The sequence below is a fragment of the Papio anubis genome, chromosome 15 (assembly GCF_008728515.1).
Source record: "Papio anubis isolate 15944 chromosome 15, Panubis1.0, whole genome shotgun sequence".
Lineage (NCBI taxonomy): Eukaryota > Metazoa > Chordata > Mammalia > Primates > Cercopithecidae > Papio > Papio anubis.
This window is the reverse complement of record NC_044990.1, coordinates 89,233,326-89,251,092: the sequence shown is the minus strand read 5'-3', so window position 1 is coordinate 89,251,092 and position 17,767 is coordinate 89,233,326. Positions and strand designations below refer to the sequence as shown.

The following is a 17,767-nucleotide window of genomic DNA, read 5'->3' as shown; positions in this document are numbered from 1 at the left end:
CTCAGTCCATTAACAAGTGATTTTGGATGGAAACCAAGATGCACATGAAGACAGAGCAATGTGCTGGGGGAACCTCCACAGACATCTCCGGCTGCAGTGAACCCAGCAGCCTGTCTGTGATCAACAGACGGCCTTCAGAGATGTGACTTCACAAGTAGCCTCCCGTTCCCACTCAGGGTAGAGACAGACACAGACACACACACAGACACACGGCCCCTGGAGCCACATGGCCTCGGGCAGGTCCCTCTCTTGTTGACTACCAAAGCTTCTAAGTTTTCCAATTTATTGGCATACAGTTGTTCGCGGTAGCCTCTAACGAGTCTGAATTTCTGCAGTACCAATTTTAAAATCAGAAATGAAAAAGAAAACATTATTTGGGTCTTCTCTTTTTTCTTAGTCTGGCTAAAGGTTTGTCAATTTTATGTTTTCAAAAAATCCACTTTTGGTTTCATCGATCTTTTGTAATATTTCAATTTCATTTATTTCCATTCTAATCTTTATTATTTTCCTTCTACTAATTTTGGGTTTGGTTTTCTCTTGCTTTTCTTGTTAAGATGCATCATTAAGGTTGTTTATGTGAAGTTTTTCTACTTTGACGTAGGTGCTCATAGCTATAAACTTCCTCTTAGTACAGCTTTGCTGTATCCCATAGGTTTTGATATGTTGTGTTTCCATGATCATTTGTTTCAAGAAATTTTTAAATTTTCTTAATTTCTTCATTGACCCACTGGTCATTCAGGAGCATACTGTTTAATTTCCATGTGTCTGTACAGTTTCCAAAATTCCTCATTATTGATTTCTAGTTTTATTCCATTGTGGTCAGAAGACTCTTGATGAAATTATATTTTTTGATTTTTAAGAGATGAATTTCATTTTTAATTTTTTTTTTTTTTTTTTTTTTTTACTGTGTTTCCCAGGCTGGAGTGCAGCGGCGCAACCTCGGCTCACTGCAAGCTCCGCCCCCCGGGTTCATGCCATTCTCCCACCTCAGCCTCCCAAGTAGCTGTGACTACAGGCGCCCACTACCACGCCCAGCTAGTTTTTTTTTGTATTTTTAGTAGAGACGGGGTTTCACCATGTTAGCCAGGATAGTCTCGATCTCCTGACCTCGTGATCCACCCACCTCGGCCTCCCAAAGTGCTGGGATTACAGGCTTGAGCCACCACGCCCGGCCTAAAAATTTTTTAAGACTTGTTTTGTGCTTAATATATATGATCCTTAAGAATGATCCATGTGCTAAGGAAAAGAATGTGTATTTTGAAGCCACTCGAGGAAATGTTCTGTAAGTATCTATTAGATTGATTTGTTCTAAAGCGCAGATAAAGTCAAATGTCTTTGTTTGCTTTTCTGTATCAAAGATCCGCCCAGTGCTGCAAGTTGACATCTCTTGTAACAAGTGGCGCGTTGACATCTCTAGCTATTATTGTATTGGGGTTTATCTTTCTTTTTAGTTATAATATTTGCTTTGTATTATCTGGGTGCTCCAATGTTGGATGCATATTTACAACTGCTATATCCTCTTGCTGAACTGACCCCTTTATCATTATATAATGACTTCTTTGTCTCTAGCTTTTGTCCTGAAATCTATTTTGTTTGATATAAGTATAGCTACCCCAGCTCTTTTTGGTTCCCATTTGCATGGAATACCTTTTTCCATTCCTTTCTTTCCAGTCTATAGGTGTCTCTATAGAGGTGAAGTGTGTTCCTTGTAGGCAACAGATCATTGGGTCTTTTTTTTTTTTAAATCCATTTAGCCACTCTACGGCTTTTGACTGCAGAGTTTAGTTCATTTAAGTTCAATGTTATTATTCAAAACTATGGACACACTCTTGCCATTTTGTCATTTGTTTTCTTGTTTTGTAATCTTCTCTTCCTTTTTTCTTTCCTGTCTTCCTTTTAGTAAAGGTGATTCTCTCTGGTTTTATGTTTTAATCTCTTGCTTTTTATTTTTTATGGATCTATTGTATGTTTCTTAATTTGAGGTTACCATGGACTTGCAAATAAGAAAACCCATTATTTTTAAATGACAACATTGATTGCATAAACAATAAGACAAACAAGGAAAAAGAACATTAATAGAAACTCTACACTTTAACTTTGTCCTCGTGCTTAACTTTTTTCTTCTACTTATATCTTACTGTACTATGTCTTGAAAAGTTGTAGTTTTTATCAGTTCCTCTTTTAACCTTTCTACTCAAGATATGAGCAGTTTACACACAGTGTCATACTATTCTGCGTTCTTCTGAGTACTATCACCTTCAGGTGATTTCTTATTGCTCACTGACATCCTTTCATTCAGACTGAAGAACTCCCTTTAGCATTTCTTGTACAACAGGGTTGGTGTTAATAAAATCCTTCAACTTTTGTTTGGGAAAGCTTTTATTTCTCCTTCATGTTTGAAGAAAACTTTTGCTGGATATACTATCCTAGGGTAATAGGTTTTGCTTTTAGCAATTTAAATCTGTCAGGCCCACTGTCTCCTGGCCTGGAAGCTTTCCACTGAGAAGTCTGCTGCCAGATGTACTGGAGCATCTTTGTATGGTATTTGTTTTTCTCTCTCTGCTTTTAGGATCCTTTCTTCATCCTTGACCTATGGGAGTTTACTTATTAAATCCCATAAGGTAGACTTCTATGGGTTAAATCTACTCCGTGTTTTATTAATATAACCTTCTTGGACTTGAATATTGATACCTTTCTGTTTGGGAAGTTATCCATTACCCCTTTGAATAAACTTTCTACCCCCATGTCTTTCTTTACTTCCTCCATAAGGCCAATAACCCTTGGATTTGCCCCTTTGGGGCTATTTTCTGTATCTTTTAGGCATATTTCATTGTTTTTTATTTAGTCTCTTCTGTGTATTTTTAGGCCTGTCTTCAAGCTCACTAATTCTTTCCTCTGCTTGATCAATTCTACTAAGAGACTTTGATGCATTTTTCGGTATGTCAACTACATTTTTCAACTCCAGAATTTCTGCTTGATTCTTTCATATTTCAATCTCTTTAAATTTATCTGATAGGATTACTGATTTCTCTGTCATCTTGAATTTCATTGTTTCCTCAAAATAGCTATTTTTAAATGATCTGTCTGAAAGGTCACATATCTGTCTCTCCAGAATTGCTTACTGGTGGCTTTATCTGGCGAGTTTCTATTTTCCTGGATGGACTTCATGCTTGTGGATGTTTGTCAGTGTCTGGGCATCGGGCGTTGAAGAGTTAGGTGTTTGTTGTAGTCTTCACAGCGTAGGCTTGTTTGTACCCATCCTTCTTGGGAAGGCTTTCTAGGTATTCAGAGGGACTTGGGTGTTGTGATTTAAGTTTCTGGTCTCACTGCAGCTATATCTGCATTAACTGGGGCACCCCACGCCCAGTCATGCTGAGACTCTTGCTGATTCACACAGGAACCACCGTGGTGTTCCTGAATAAAATCCAGAAGAATTTTCAATTACCAGGCAGAGACTCTTTGTTCTCTTCCCTTACCTTCTCCCAAACAGAGAGAGAGAGAGACAGAGAGACAGAGGGGGGTGTGTGTGTGTGTGAGATGAGTAGCTGGAGCTAGAGGAGGGTGACACAAATACCCCTGCAGTCACCACCACTGGGACTGCACTGGTTCACACCCGAAGCCAGCAAAGCACTGGACTGCACCCAAGGCCCATGGTAACCACTTCCTAGCTACTGCCTATGTTTGCTCAAGACCCTGGGACACTACAATCGGTAGGTGGCAAAGCCAGACGGGCATGTGTCCTTTCCTTCAGGGCAGTGAGTTCCCCTTGGTTCTGGGCAGGTCTAGAGATGCCATCTGGGAGCCAGAGCCTGAAAGCGGAAACCTTAGGAATCTCGCTGCTGCTGAAACCTTAGGAATCTCGCTGCTGCACTATTCTACCACAGTTGAATATTTCTTGTGGCACCCAAGTCACAAGAAAAAGTCCTTCCCACTCTTCACTCCCCTTTTCCATAAGCAGGAACCTCTCCCTGTGTCCACCACCACCCTAGGCCTGCAGCAAGTACTGCCTGTTTATTGCTAACGTTCATTCAAGGCCCAAGGACTCTTCAGTCAGTTTGTGATGAATGCTGCCAGGCCTGAGTCTCTCCTTTCAGAGCAGTGAGCTCTCCTGTAGCCGAGGGCAGGTTCCAAAATCATGTCTAAGAGCCAAGGCCTGAAACTGGGGACTCCCAAGAGCCACTAGATGTTCTCCCTCACTGCGGCTGGCAGTTACCCACGCTGCAAGACAAAGTCTCCTCTCCTCTTCTCAAGCAGAAGGAGTCCCTCCCTGTAGCCACCACAGCTGGGAATGTGCTGGGTTACATTTGAAGCCAGTTTGTCTTTGAGCCTCATGCAAGACCCACAGTGAGTGCTGTCTGGGTACCACTGCTGATTACTTAGGGCCCAAGGGCTCTTTAGTCAGCAGATGACGGATCCTGACAGGAACCGGGTACTTCCCTTCAAAGCAGTGGGTTCCCTTTTGGTCCAAGGTATGTCTATAAATGTCATCCGGGAGCCTCAGGGCTCTGCCTGATGCCCTAAGGTGGCTGAGCTGGTATCCAAGCTGCGAGACAAAGTCGTCTTTACTCTTCCCTCATTCTCAAGCAGAAGGAAGGAGTCCTGGAGCTGCAGGCTGCACTGCCTGTGGTTGTGGGAGGGCGGTGCAAAGCCTTCCTTGGCTGCCCCAGCTGAGGTCTCACTAGGTCACATGCCCCACAAGGCCACTGGCTCAGAGTCCCAGCACAACACCATGTCTTAGCCAGGAACTGCAGTCCTTGTGGCCTAGACTGTCTTTCAAGTCTACTTAGAACCCCAGGGCATTTTAGCCCATGGTGGTGGGGCTTGCCAGAACTCAAGTTCCAACTGCTGGGACCAGTGACTAGCCTTCTGGCTAGAACTGGTCTAAATGCTACCTCTGGGCCCAATGTTGCTTTCCACTGTGACAGGGCAGCACTGAGTTCCAATACAAAGTCCCACAACCACTGAGCCCTCCCTCCCCAAAGTGCCCAGGTTTTCTCTCTGTGCCACACAGCTGTTGCTGAAGTTGAGAGAGCGGCAGCATCAGCAATTTACGACTGTCTTTCCTACTCTCTTCAGTGTCTCCTTCAGTGATACGAAGTTAGAACCAGGCACTGTGATCACTCACCTGATTCTGGTTCTTAAGAAGGAATTTCTTCATGTGGACAGTTGTTCAATTTGGTGTTCCTGTGGGGAGGACAATCAGTGGAGGTTTCTATTTGGCTATCTTGCTCCACCTCCTCCCTATTATCTTAGGCTTTATAATTAACTTTTGATCAAAATCATCACATAATATTTAACTATTATAACAATTACATTAAATACTTATAAACACACTGGATATTTTCTTCGATACACTGAAGTCCCATCATATACAAGTCAACAAATGGGAACTCAGTCTTCTGATGTCTGTAATACATTGAAAGGCATTTACCACTAAAATAAAATCAAGACATACATTCAAACAAAATGCAAGAGACAAAGGGAAGGCTGTACTAAGAACTGGTATGTTCACTGGGACTGAAGGATTAAGTAGGATTTTAGTAAGAAGATAAGCAGAAGTGAATCCAAACAAAGGGAGTAGTAAGGAGAGCTGGGTGGGGGAAAAATCCCAGTTTTCAGCCCCAGCAGGGAGCAACAAGAAAGGCTCATGAGCCAAGGCCTGGGGACAGAGGTCAAAAAGGGAGGTCCAATCTGCAGAGGGACATCTGCAGATTATTACAACTTTGGAACCAATCTAAATTAGCTGTTTTCAAGAAGTAAAAATTGCCACAATTTTAACAGGTCCTGTCCAAATGTCTTGAAGACCAGCTGGTGAAGCAGTGCTGTGTACAAATAAATGAATAAAGCGGTGTCGCCCCCAGTTTCTGGGATGAATCATTTCAGGAGAACCAGTGCTAGTGGAGAAGCTGGACAGAACAGGAACCAACCAGAAGTCAGGACCCAGTTAAGTCAGTGCACAGACACCATGAAAACCCAAAAGACCTGAACTAGGGCATTCAGGACGGGTCGGGCACAGAACAGGCAGCTCGGCAAGTGATTCAAGGTGGGGGGAAAGGAAGAGTTAAAGATATGCCAAAGGTTGCTAAAAAGAATCAACAGGTGGGTGATGCGAAGACAGCGAGTGGGCAGGGAAGACAAGGAAGGAGGAGACCCGGAGAATTCCTGAAGCACGCTGACTAAAGGTCTCCACAGAGGTCAGCACAAACACGAAAAGACAAGCTGAACAATCAAGAAAGATCTGATCCGGAAAGGCTGACTTCAGAGACAGGAGCCAACAACTGGCCATGACACCGAAAGACCAGGGATGGTGGAGACCGTACTGCATCAACTGAGAAGCAGAGCGGGCTCAGGACAGAACCTGAGTGTGGGCCGGGAGAACGTGCCACAGGTAACCCTCTATGAAAGGAGGCATGGTGGCTAAAAACATCAAAGTGCTCACAGTTCCAATCACTGTGCCTCCCTACATGCCATTTATAAAGCTTCCTTAATCATCCAAAATGTTTCTTTCCCGCACGTTTGGTCTCTTTCTCCATCACCTTCTAAGTGAAACCTTCCTGCCTTCTCTGGTTTACGCTGTAGCTACAGCCTGCTCCGTAGCTACAGCCTACTAATCAAGTAACTGATTAGTGTAGGATAAGAATAAGACTAAAGACACATTTGGTTGTTTTCAACCGTTCCAAATATAGGCAATGGTGGCTTAACTGGTTGGTGGTTAAAAATAAGTTGCCTCCCACTATTTTGTGAAAAAAAAAATAATTAAAATATCGACATTAAAAAATAAGATCCAGACAATGAATAAAATATCATACCAATTCATTACACCATTCATGAAGTTCATGAAATCATTCTCTACTTCCAACCTGATTCCATGGCTAGCCAACTGCCTGTCAGACATCCCCGAACAACACGGCCAAGAGAAAAGCAGCACTGAAAAGAAAGCACCATGACCCCACCGTCCACAGCAAAAATATCCCCCAGTTAAAGACAGTCATAAAATGTCCCCAGTCTAAGGGCAGAAAGTGAAAGTAAGCGAAGACAAAGCTGCAGAAGTGGGAGGGGCGAGGAAAAAAGTCCCTCACTAATGTGCCTGAAAACAGCCAGCTCACTCAGGGCCCTCCAAAGCCGGCGTGAAGTTACATTTTCACAACTGAAGTTACAAATGGTGCACAGGGAGGGCCCTGGTGGAACAGAGGCTGCAGGAGAACTCAGCTCCAGACGCCAAGCAGGGCCCCGAGCATTTGCAGATGGTTCCGTAAGTACCAGGCCACTTTACCTCCGCGAGACTCTGGGTGGGTGACACCAGCACCCCTGCTTTATAGATGAGGACACCGGGACAGACGTGGGCAAGCAACACGAGGCAGGTGACCAGGAGAGCTGTCAATCCAAACCTAACCCTTACCTGGGCCACACCTCTTCCCACACATGCAGTAGGCCGGGTGGGAAGTCTGTGGCTCCCAGTCTCCGCTTCCACCCTCCCGTGTGACATCTCCAACTGAAATGCACAGTAACCCCAAACGGAACTCGGCGCCTTAGCCCGAATCCTCTTCTGAGCCTGGCCTTCATGCTAGTGGCACCCATATCACACACAGTAACCCCAAACGGAACTCGGCGCCTTAGCCCGAATCCTCTTCTGAGCCTGGCCTTCATGCTAGTGGCACCCATATCCCCTCAAACAACTTCACTCAAAATCACATTTTTTAAAAAACTGTCACCAGAATAGAAACTGAAAATTATAAACACTGCAGTTAACCGATTCATTAAAAAACAGTTCAAAGAACAAACACGCTAAGAATTTGAGTCTCTAGAGAAGAAAATTTTTCTCCTGATGGACTGTTTTCACTATCACCTTACAGAAAATGTACAACATATTAGAACTATCTGAGTAAAGGATTGGAGAAAGAATTCACCACCACCTTGCCCTCTAAACTAATTGCACCCATGAACCAGCACCACAACGGTTCAACTTTAGCTACAAAAAGGGTAGGTTTCCCTTACAGTCCTCCACAGGTGTGGCATTCCGTAATCTCCCAGATAGCCAGAGAACATGGCAGAACCATCAAAAACTTATGTGAAACTCCACAAGGAAAAAGCGTCCCAAGTATCACATGGTGGCATGAAGCAGAGCCAGGATGCTCTGAGACATTTTCACGATGATAACCGGGTTGTGAGAGGTCATTAGGAGGCCCTGAACGTCACCAAAGCGGAACTAAAGCAGCACGAAGTATATTGATCAGGGGAAGCTGGGGAATCGGGGTGGGGAAAAAAGTGCCTAGAACACTCAAGGAGTGTGAACGGTGAAATGGTCAGGGCTGCCCCAGCAACAGTCTTACACACAACACACTTAGTGTGGCAGTCCCAGGCATGGGGGAGACCCGGAGGTACAGTGATCCAGGCACCCTCACTATTTCAAGAGCTGTACATCTGAGATGGGAACAGGGCAAATCCTGCTATCTCCACTGTTCGCCAGCCCATGCGCTGGCGTCTAAACAAAGAGCTGGAGAGTTACTGGGTATTTTAGTATTTCTTTAGGGAAAGTATTAGAAGACCACTGAGTCGCCGTCAAAATAAATACGAATAAAACTTGGTACAAGGAGGATGTTACGTTAAGAGAACTTATGAGGTTCTATTTTCATCAGAATTTAACCTCCTTTCTATCATAAACTAAAAGCAAATTCCCAACTTATGAGTTTTAAAAACTTGTTTAAAAGATACTATTAGATTCCAAGAATTCATTTTTCCCATAGAAGCAACTTTTTACAAGCCACTGTTCCACATTCCCAGACTAGTCCAAAGGCTCTTTAAATCATACTGTAACAGGGTCTACAGTAAATCATGTAGTACAGGGAATTCTCCGACACTTAGAATAACAGTTTGAAGGAAAACTGCATTTCAAATGCTATCCTGAGAGAGCGCTCACTATCTTCTCTCTCCCTACTACAGGCTTTCTTCTCCCAAAGTGAGGCAGGGGCCCTGCCCCCAACAGGAGAAGGGAGCCTGGGCTCCAGCTGCTGCTGGGCCTGGCGCTGGGAGAGGAACCTAACCGGCTGGGGGCTCCCACTGGGGCTGCCTTAGGGCAGCAGAGGGTGGGGAGAGAAGCTGCCAGGCCTGGGAAAAGCACTGCCAACTGAAAGAGGTGGAACTATGAATCAGAGACTCTCAGAATCAACCTTTCACATACATACCTCAAATGAAGACAATCTGTCTCCAAATCTGAGTCCCCAGTTACCAGTTGTGTGACCTTGGGCACATCCCTCACCCTCTTGGTGTCCTAGCTTTCTTATCTTTAAACACCTGCCTCATGGGGTCGTTCAAAGGATTAAATGAGTTAACAACTGAAAAATACCGGGAACACGCTAAGAATTCAATAGTAGGTCTGTACACGGAAGTTCACGGTACATATTTATAATAAGGCAACCATCAGACAGACATGAGCTGCCATTAAAGTGGTATTTGAAAAACTCTCCTAATGACATTAAAGCGGTTAGAATTCTTTTATAGCTCTCTTCTGGGATAACTTCTTTTCATATCTGCAATCATTTAATTTGCAGCAAAACATTAATGTCTTCTGTACTAGACATCTGGGAAGGAGGAGCCTCTGCCTGTGCTATTCACACCTGCCCCACACTGAGGTCAAATCAGATTACCTCACTGCCCAAATGCAACAGGCAGGCTGTCCTGAGAGCACTCACTATCTCATCTTACTTGAGGCGGGCCCTCAACCCTGGCCCTAGTTATGCATGTGTTTTCCACACACCAAAGCCTAGAGAAATGGAAGGCAATATCAGCGATCATCACATCTGGGTGAAAAGTTTATTGGTGGTCTTTCACTCTGTCCTACTCTATAGCTTCTGGATATTTTATGAGACTAACTCTTTTATGCCATCTTAACTAGTGCTTCCTATGGAATGCCATCATCTAGGCCTGTGCCCCAGTGCTGAGGAAATCACCCGCGGCTGTGCCTTCCAGGACCACACAAGGACCCCAGGAGGACAAGGCCCCAGGGCACACCTCCCGCTTTGGAAGTATCAACTGCAGTGGCAACCACAGACAAAGAGATCCCTTTCTGGGATAAAATAATGCTTGGAAAAAGTCATATAAGCTACAAAAGAAGTCGAGGCATAGGGTCATTCTGGGGGAAAAACAAAAACAGGAGAGGGAACGCACGCGCGCGAGTGTATGTGGAAGGGGTGACCCACTTCGTGGTTCGGAGTGGTTCTGGGAGAAGATACTGCCTACAACCGGCCGTGGATCCCAGAAGCACTAACTACAACGCCTAAGCAAAAACCGACTTGCCAAGTAACTTTTTTTTTTTTTCCCTGAGTTGGAGTCTTGCTCTGTCACCCAGGCTGGAGTGCAGTGGTGCGATCTCGGCTCACTGCAAGCTCCACCTCCTGGGTTCACGCCATTCTCCTGACTCAGCCTCCTGGGTAGCTGCGACTACAGGCGCCCGTCACCACATCCGGCTAATTTTTGTTTTGTATTTTTAGTAAAGATGGAGTTTCACCATGTTAGCCAGGATGGTCTCGATCTCCTGACCTCGTGATTCACCCGCCTCAGCCTCCCAGAGTGCTGGGATTCCAGGTGTGAACCACTGAGCCCAGCCAGACTTGCTAAGTAACTTTATAAACACCTCCACGAAATTACCAAATGATTATAAGTCAGTGGCTTTTAAGGTAACAGGTATTTATTCAACACAGAAAAGAATCTCAGCAAAATTCAATATCCTCCTTTCTGGAGGTGAGTGCCCTCCAGACCACTCATCATAAAGCAGACGGTTCCTTTGACAGAAGAGTGCTGACTATGATACTGCCAAGCTTCAAATCCATCAACGGCTTCCAACTACTCTTGACAGTCACCTAAGATCCACTCAAAGTCTCCAGGACCTGATCTCGCCTGCCCGTCCAGGCTCCTACTGTTACACTCCTCTCCATTCACAGGCTCCAGCCACAGCCAACACCCACCTCGGGGTGCTCTCTCCCCTGTGATATCAGATAAACTGTCCCTGGTTCCTGGCAAAGAGCTCCCCAAACCCCTGGAATTTCCTGAGTGACAGAAGTGTCTTTTGTTACCCATCATGAACGCCTTTCCCGTCATACCTGAGTCTGTGCTAACGAGGTAACTCTGGGATGGTCCCTAGACAGCTTACAGGGTGGGGGCTAGGTGTGACAAAGACCACCGTGACGGCAGGAACTTTCAGCCCCACCCAGCAACCTACAGGGAGGACAAGGGGGCTGGAGATAGTGCCAATCAGCAATGTCCAGTGATCTAGTCAATCATGCATGCCCACCTAACAGAGCCTACATTAGAAACCACCAAGGACAGGGGCTTGGAGAGATTCTGGGTTGCTGAAAGCACAGAGGTGCTGCACCCAGTGGGTCTGGAAACTCCGCTCCCATCCCTCACCCGACATCTTTCTTCTACCCAATGCGTTCTGAGTTGCATCCTTCATAATAAACTGGTACCAGGAAGTAAAGCACTCTCCTGAGTTACATGGGTCATTCCAGGAAATTATCAAACCTGAGGGGAGTCTTGGGAACCCCCAAATCTGTACTCGGTCGGGTAGGAGTATGAATAGCCTGGGCACCCCATTTGCAGCTGAGTCTGAAATGTGGCAGTCTCGTGGGAGCCAACTGTCAGAATAGAACTGAACCACTGGAAACTCAGTGTCAGAGAATCGACGAAGTGCTGGTGTGAGAAAAACCTCCTCTCGTTTTTTGCCTGCTTACCTCCCATTCACCCCTCAGTGCTCAGTGATCTTCCCCTCAAGTTTGCTCTTGATGCCTGATATGATTTCTTTCATAAGCATGTCTGCAATTGTAGCTTTCTAACTATCTATACAATTTTCAATTATCTGTCTCCCTCACCAGCTCCACTAGGACAGGGTCTATCGGCAGCCAGCCAGCATCAGGCACGTGTTGGCAGCGTGTGCACAAGCACTGAATGTATGCATGCCTGAGAAGGCTGCTCTAGGCAAACTGGGCACGCTCCAGCTATCACAACCTCACAACACAAACGACAGTGTTGCCACTAATGCAGCAAACGGCACAAGGGCATGTAAGGCAGACTGCAGTTTCTGCTGTTTTGAACTGAGAACCTACACAAAGCATGCTTGCAAGGAACCCTCCACAGCTGATGGAAGGAAGAACTGTGATTTTTGAAAAACTAAAAGGAAATGGGTTCTATAAATCTGGCTATAGCCAAGTTACTCCTATCAAACTGACTCACCTGCAAATAACATCAAAACTTTAAAAAACATAGAAAGTGACTACGTAGAGGCACTCAAAAGTAGCATGAAAGATAACAGAATCTTGGGACCCAAACTCACTATGCCAGAGGGAAAGTGAAGCTTGGGAACTGAATTGTGCAGTACTGCCTGCCTTTTGTTGCCAAACAGACAGCTGTCATTCCACAACCCTGTGTCATGGCCTCATCCACACGCCAGGTGCCCACAACTACAGAAGGCCACATAGCTCCCCAGATGGCCTTCCTCACAGAGTGCTCACAAGATTTCTTATGAGCCCCTAAATCTATAAGAACATGTATCCCCCATGAAAACGAGCCCTAAAACCGAGTTCTATCGTATCTCACCCTGGCAATGTCAATTACCAGCTTATCTTCATAGGTACAGACAAGGACAAGAGCAGAAATCACCCTTCCCGTGAGAGAGAACCCTGAGACAAACGCACAGCTGACTTTCCTCTGCTCCCTCTTTCCCATGTAAAATGCAGGCTTACTGAGGCTCATCGGAGGCCCACAGGAGTGTTAAGTATCTGCCTCACTGCCTCCCAGCCTCCCTTTTTCCCCCTCCTGCTTGCTCTTCCCCCTTTAAAAACTGAACTTCTCAAAGCCCCCTTTGGAAAAAGCACAAACGCTCCTGTTACCTGGCGCGTCCTCAACTGCGGCTACATCAACCTCTATCGAAGGAGACCTGCCTCAATCACTTTTTAATTAACATCAGGTGTATTCTGGAGGATGGACATTTGAAAAAAAGAATGCACCTCCTGCTTTCTCAACTATTAAGCTAATGGCAGCCAACTTTGTTATGTGGAACAGCTAAAACTTCAACAAATATCCACAGGGTTTGGTTCAACCAGAGTCGCTGGGAAGTTGGGGGAAACCCATGGTGAGTGTGACCCTGAATTCTGTCTCTAAATTCTGCCCAAATCTCTGGCTGACAGCAGAACGGAACTTGCACAAGTCCAACTTCAGATCAGCGAGTCTAAAATAAGTGGACTGAGATTTGAGCATCTGCCAAAGGGAGAGTTGGCACTTTGAGCCTGACCAAGTTAACTGCCTGTCAGACAAGGAAATCAATACTCTTCAGGGAAACCTAACATGATCAAGTCTCCAACCCACAGTAAACAGGACCCAATTCAAAGTCACTAGAAACCTAACATGGTCAAGAGTCTCCAACCCACAGTAAACAGGACCCAATTCAAAGTCGCTAGAAACCTAACATGGTCAAGAGTCTCCAACCCACAGTAAACAGGACCCAATTCAAAGTCACTAGAAATAAAAAGAATCACAAAGACGTAACCCATCCTCACAATACAAGAATCAGCAGATGGGACCTTAACACAGTGATTCTAATTATTGCTAAAGGATATAAAGAAAAATATTCTTGTAGTGATTGAACAAATATAAAGTCTTAGCTAAGAACTAAAAATGTTTAACTGAAACAAATTCTAGAACTGAAAATAATTCTCAAACTAAAAACTTGTTGCACGGGGATGAACAAGAGAGTAGAGAGGCAGACAGTGAACATTTAGGACACAGCAGACGACATTCAACCTGAAGAACAGAGCGGGGACCAGGTTAGAAAGCCATGAGCAAATCCGGGACCTCCAGCAAAAGGTCTACATGTGTGGAACCGGGGTCCCAAAGCAGAGCAGAAACAGTAAAGCAGCAAAATATTTGAAGAAATAATGCCCGCAAATTCCCCACATTTGGTAAAAGACATAAATATTCAAGTTCAAGAAGTCAGAAAACCATACCCGAGATAATCACCGTCAAAATGTCAAAAACCTAAAATAAAGGCAAAATCTAGGAAGCGGACAGGGGAACAACTATCTGAGATCATGCTGATCAGAACAGAATGGAGGCCGTCACCAGACAATCACCAGATACAGCGAAGGCCAAAAGACAGTGGAGCAATAGCCTTCAAATGCTGAAACAAAAAATCTGTTACCCAGAGTTCAGTATCCAGGGGGAATAAAAAAAAATCTTCAGGAACGAAGGCAGCATTTTCAGACAACAAAATCCAACACCATTTTTGTCAGTCACACACCTGAATTACAAAAAACTAAAGCGTTCCTCTGCCTGAAGAAAAATGACACCAGATAGAAACTTCAATTTTCAGGAGGGAAGACAGACATCCTACATGGCAAAAATACTGAGAAAACAAACGTGGGCCTCAGAACGCACAGGCAATGGAGAGGTTAGGGCCAGGTCGAGGTCCCAAGGGAGAAAGCACATCTCACCTGGGTCAGCCAGCTTTCTATAAAAAGCCAAGGAGTAAATATTTGAGGTATGTGAGCCGGACAGTTTCTATCACAACTCCAGTGCTGCCACTGTAGTACAAACACAGCCATTAACACGGGTGAACGAAAACGTACAGCACGTGCCAGTGAAACTTTGTTTATAGAAACAGGTGGTAGGCGGAATCTGACCCAGCCCATAGTTTGCCAACTCCTGGGTCTAACCAACAGGCAGCTGTGAAAGGGGCTGGACATTTAGGAATCAAGCCCGTGTAGAGATTTAAAAAAAAAAAAAAAAAAAATCAAAAGAAATAATGAAAATGAAGGCCAGGCATGTTGGCTCAAGCCTGTAATTCCAACACTTTGGGAGGCTGAGGCGGGTGGTTCATTTGAGGTCAGGAACTCAAGACCAGCCTGACCAACATGATGAAACCCCATCTCTACTAAAAATACAAAAATTAGCCGGGAGTGGCGGTGCACGCCTGTAGTCCCAGTTACTTGGAAGGCGGAGGCAGGAGAATCACTTAAACTCGGCAGGCAGAGGTTGCAATGAGCTGAGATCACACCACTGCACTCCAGCCTGGGCAACAGAGCAAGATTCCGTATCCAAAAAAAAAAAAATGAGTAAGAAACTGTTACATATATGTGCATATATATGTGTGTGTGTATATATATGGCCTTTGGTAGACTGTAAAATGGTACCGAAATTTCACACATAGGACAAAAAGATGAAAGTAACAGTCTTAAAAATGGGAATGATGAAAATTTCAGAATATTCATAATAAAAAAGAAGAGAAATAGCTGAGAAGGAAAACTTTGTCCTGTACATTCCATTTCCCCATGGAACTCTAACACCTCGTATACATGTAGCATAAATTTGAGAAACTTGATCAAAATAATACCTAAGCCATACCAAATTCTGAGATAATATAAGGACTGAAGCCTTAAACATATGGCTTCAAGCCTATTACTTTACTGCCCTTTATTTCAGCTTTTTAATCAGTAACGTGAGGATTAATATAATGTCCAACAGAGGTACTGAAAACTGTGTTTTTAAAATGTACTGTAATAATTTGTTAGACCACATTCTCTGCAGCCAGTGAGAAAAATGGAGACAAGCATTTACTTCCATTTTGAGCACAATATGAACCCTTTTACAAAGACTTCAAATTATTAGCTAATGACCTTCATTCACCAAAAGAAAATCAAAGTGATTCCCAAGCTGTTCTTTCATGGTCATGTAAATAATGCAAATGATGAGTTAATGGGTGCAGCACACCAACATGGCACATGTATACATATGTAACAAACATGCACGTTGTGCACATGTACCCTAGAACACAAGGTATAATTAAAAATAAAAAATTAATAATAATGCCACTTTGTGCAAACCAAAAATGCTATAAAAGTAAAAACAATGGCCTGCAGATGGGCTGAAAATACAGTCTGAAGTTCTATGGAATATTCACTTACGGTTTCTAATAATATTCTGTTACTCTGGCATTCAGCTTTCCTTGCCATATCGATAGTCCAGGATAAAGTGCCTTGACAAAACCTCAAAGCCCAGCCAAAAAGTTAAGGGAACAAAGTATTTTCATCATGGTTGGTAAACTGTCATGAACTGCAACAACCAGTGGCACAAAAGGAAGGCCACTCCCTCATCACGCTCAAAACCTAAAGACACAGCTGAAGGGAAAACCAGAGAACAACCAAAACCCAAGGGCATAATGTACTGTGATCTTTTCTGGGGGTTATATGACTAAAGATCCAAGATAATTTAAAAATAAAATGTGTCGACTTCACCAAATCCACAAGTAAAGAAACATCGCCTGGTAGACTACTAAAACCTAAAACTTTCCATGTGCGCTACTGTTGTAAGTCACCTGGCAGGAAATTAACAAACATCCTTTAATGCCTGATGTAAACAAAGAACATAAAATAGTCACACAGAAAAAAACTGATGGCTGATTATTCAGAACATGCCTCCGTCCCTCCAAAGGAAAATTTCAGAAAAGGACAAAGCCTCAAAGCCCTAGTTCATCAACATAGCACGTTATATCAGGTTGGTGCAAACGTATTTGTGGTTTTTGCATTGTTGAAATTCGCCATCTGATATTGGAATACATTCTTAAATAAATGTAGTTATGTATCATTTTAATGCATATTTCGCTTTATGGTTTTTTGCTAATGACTTATTACTTGCTGTTTATGTTTTAGACTATGGAAATGATGTTAGACAACAGGCAAATCTGAGTGATTTTCTTATTCGAGTTCAAACTAAGTCATAAAGCAGGGGAGACAATTTCCAACACCAACAACGCATTTGGCCCAGGAACTGCTAATGAACACACAGTGCAGTGGTGGTTCAGGAAGTTTTGCAGAGGGGACGAGAGCCTTGAAGATGAGGAGCGGAGTGGCCGGCCGTCGGAAGTTGACAACAACCAACCGACAGCCATCACTGAAGCTGATCCTCTTACAACTACACGAGAAGCTGCTGAAGAACTCAACGTCGGCCATTATACAGCTGATCAGCATTTGAAGCAATTTGAAAAGGTGAAAAAGCTCAGTTAGTGGGTGCCTCATGAGCTGAGTGAGAATCAAAAAAATCATCATTTTGAAATGTCACCTCTTATTCTACACAATGAACCATGTCTCAATCAGATTGTGACATACGCCAACAAGTGGGTCTTAGACAACAACCAGTGACAACTAGCTCAGTGGTTGGACCAAGAAGCTCCAAAGCACTTCCCAAAGCCAAACTTGCAGCAGAAAAAGGTCATGTCACTGTCTGGTGGTCTGCTGCCGGTCTGATCCACTACAGCTTTCTGAATCTCCACAAAACCATTACATCCGAGAAGTATACTCAGCAAATCAATGAGATACACTGAAAACTGCAACGCCTGCAGCCGGCATTGGTCAACAGGAAGGGCCCAATTCTTCTCCACGACAACACCCGACCGCACGTCACACAACCAACGCTTCAAAAGTGGAAAAATTGGGCTGTGAAGTTTTGCCTCATCTGCCATATTCACCTGACCTCTCACCAACCGACCACCACTTCTTTAAGCATCTTGCCAATTTTTTTGCATGGAAAATGCTTTGACAACCAGCAGAATGCAGAAAGTGTTTTCCAAGTTTGTCGAATCCCAAAGCACAGATTTTTACGCTACAGGGATAAAACTTATTTCTCACTGGCAAAAATGTGTTGACTGGAATGGTTCTTGATTAATAAAGATGTGTCTGAGCCTAGTCATGGTTTAAAATTCACAGTCCAAAACCACAATTACTTT

The 17,767-nt window shown here is 44.1% G+C and overlaps 1 protein-coding gene across 36 annotated transcripts in view; it reads right to left on the bottom strand.

Annotated features, from left to right (window-relative positions):
* The window catches only part of ARHGEF7 (Rho guanine nucleotide exchange factor 7), a 180,340-nt gene that overhangs the window by 42,714 nt on the left and 119,859 nt on the right, over nt 1-17,767 (bottom strand). The gene's annotated exons all lie outside the window — the stretch shown is intronic.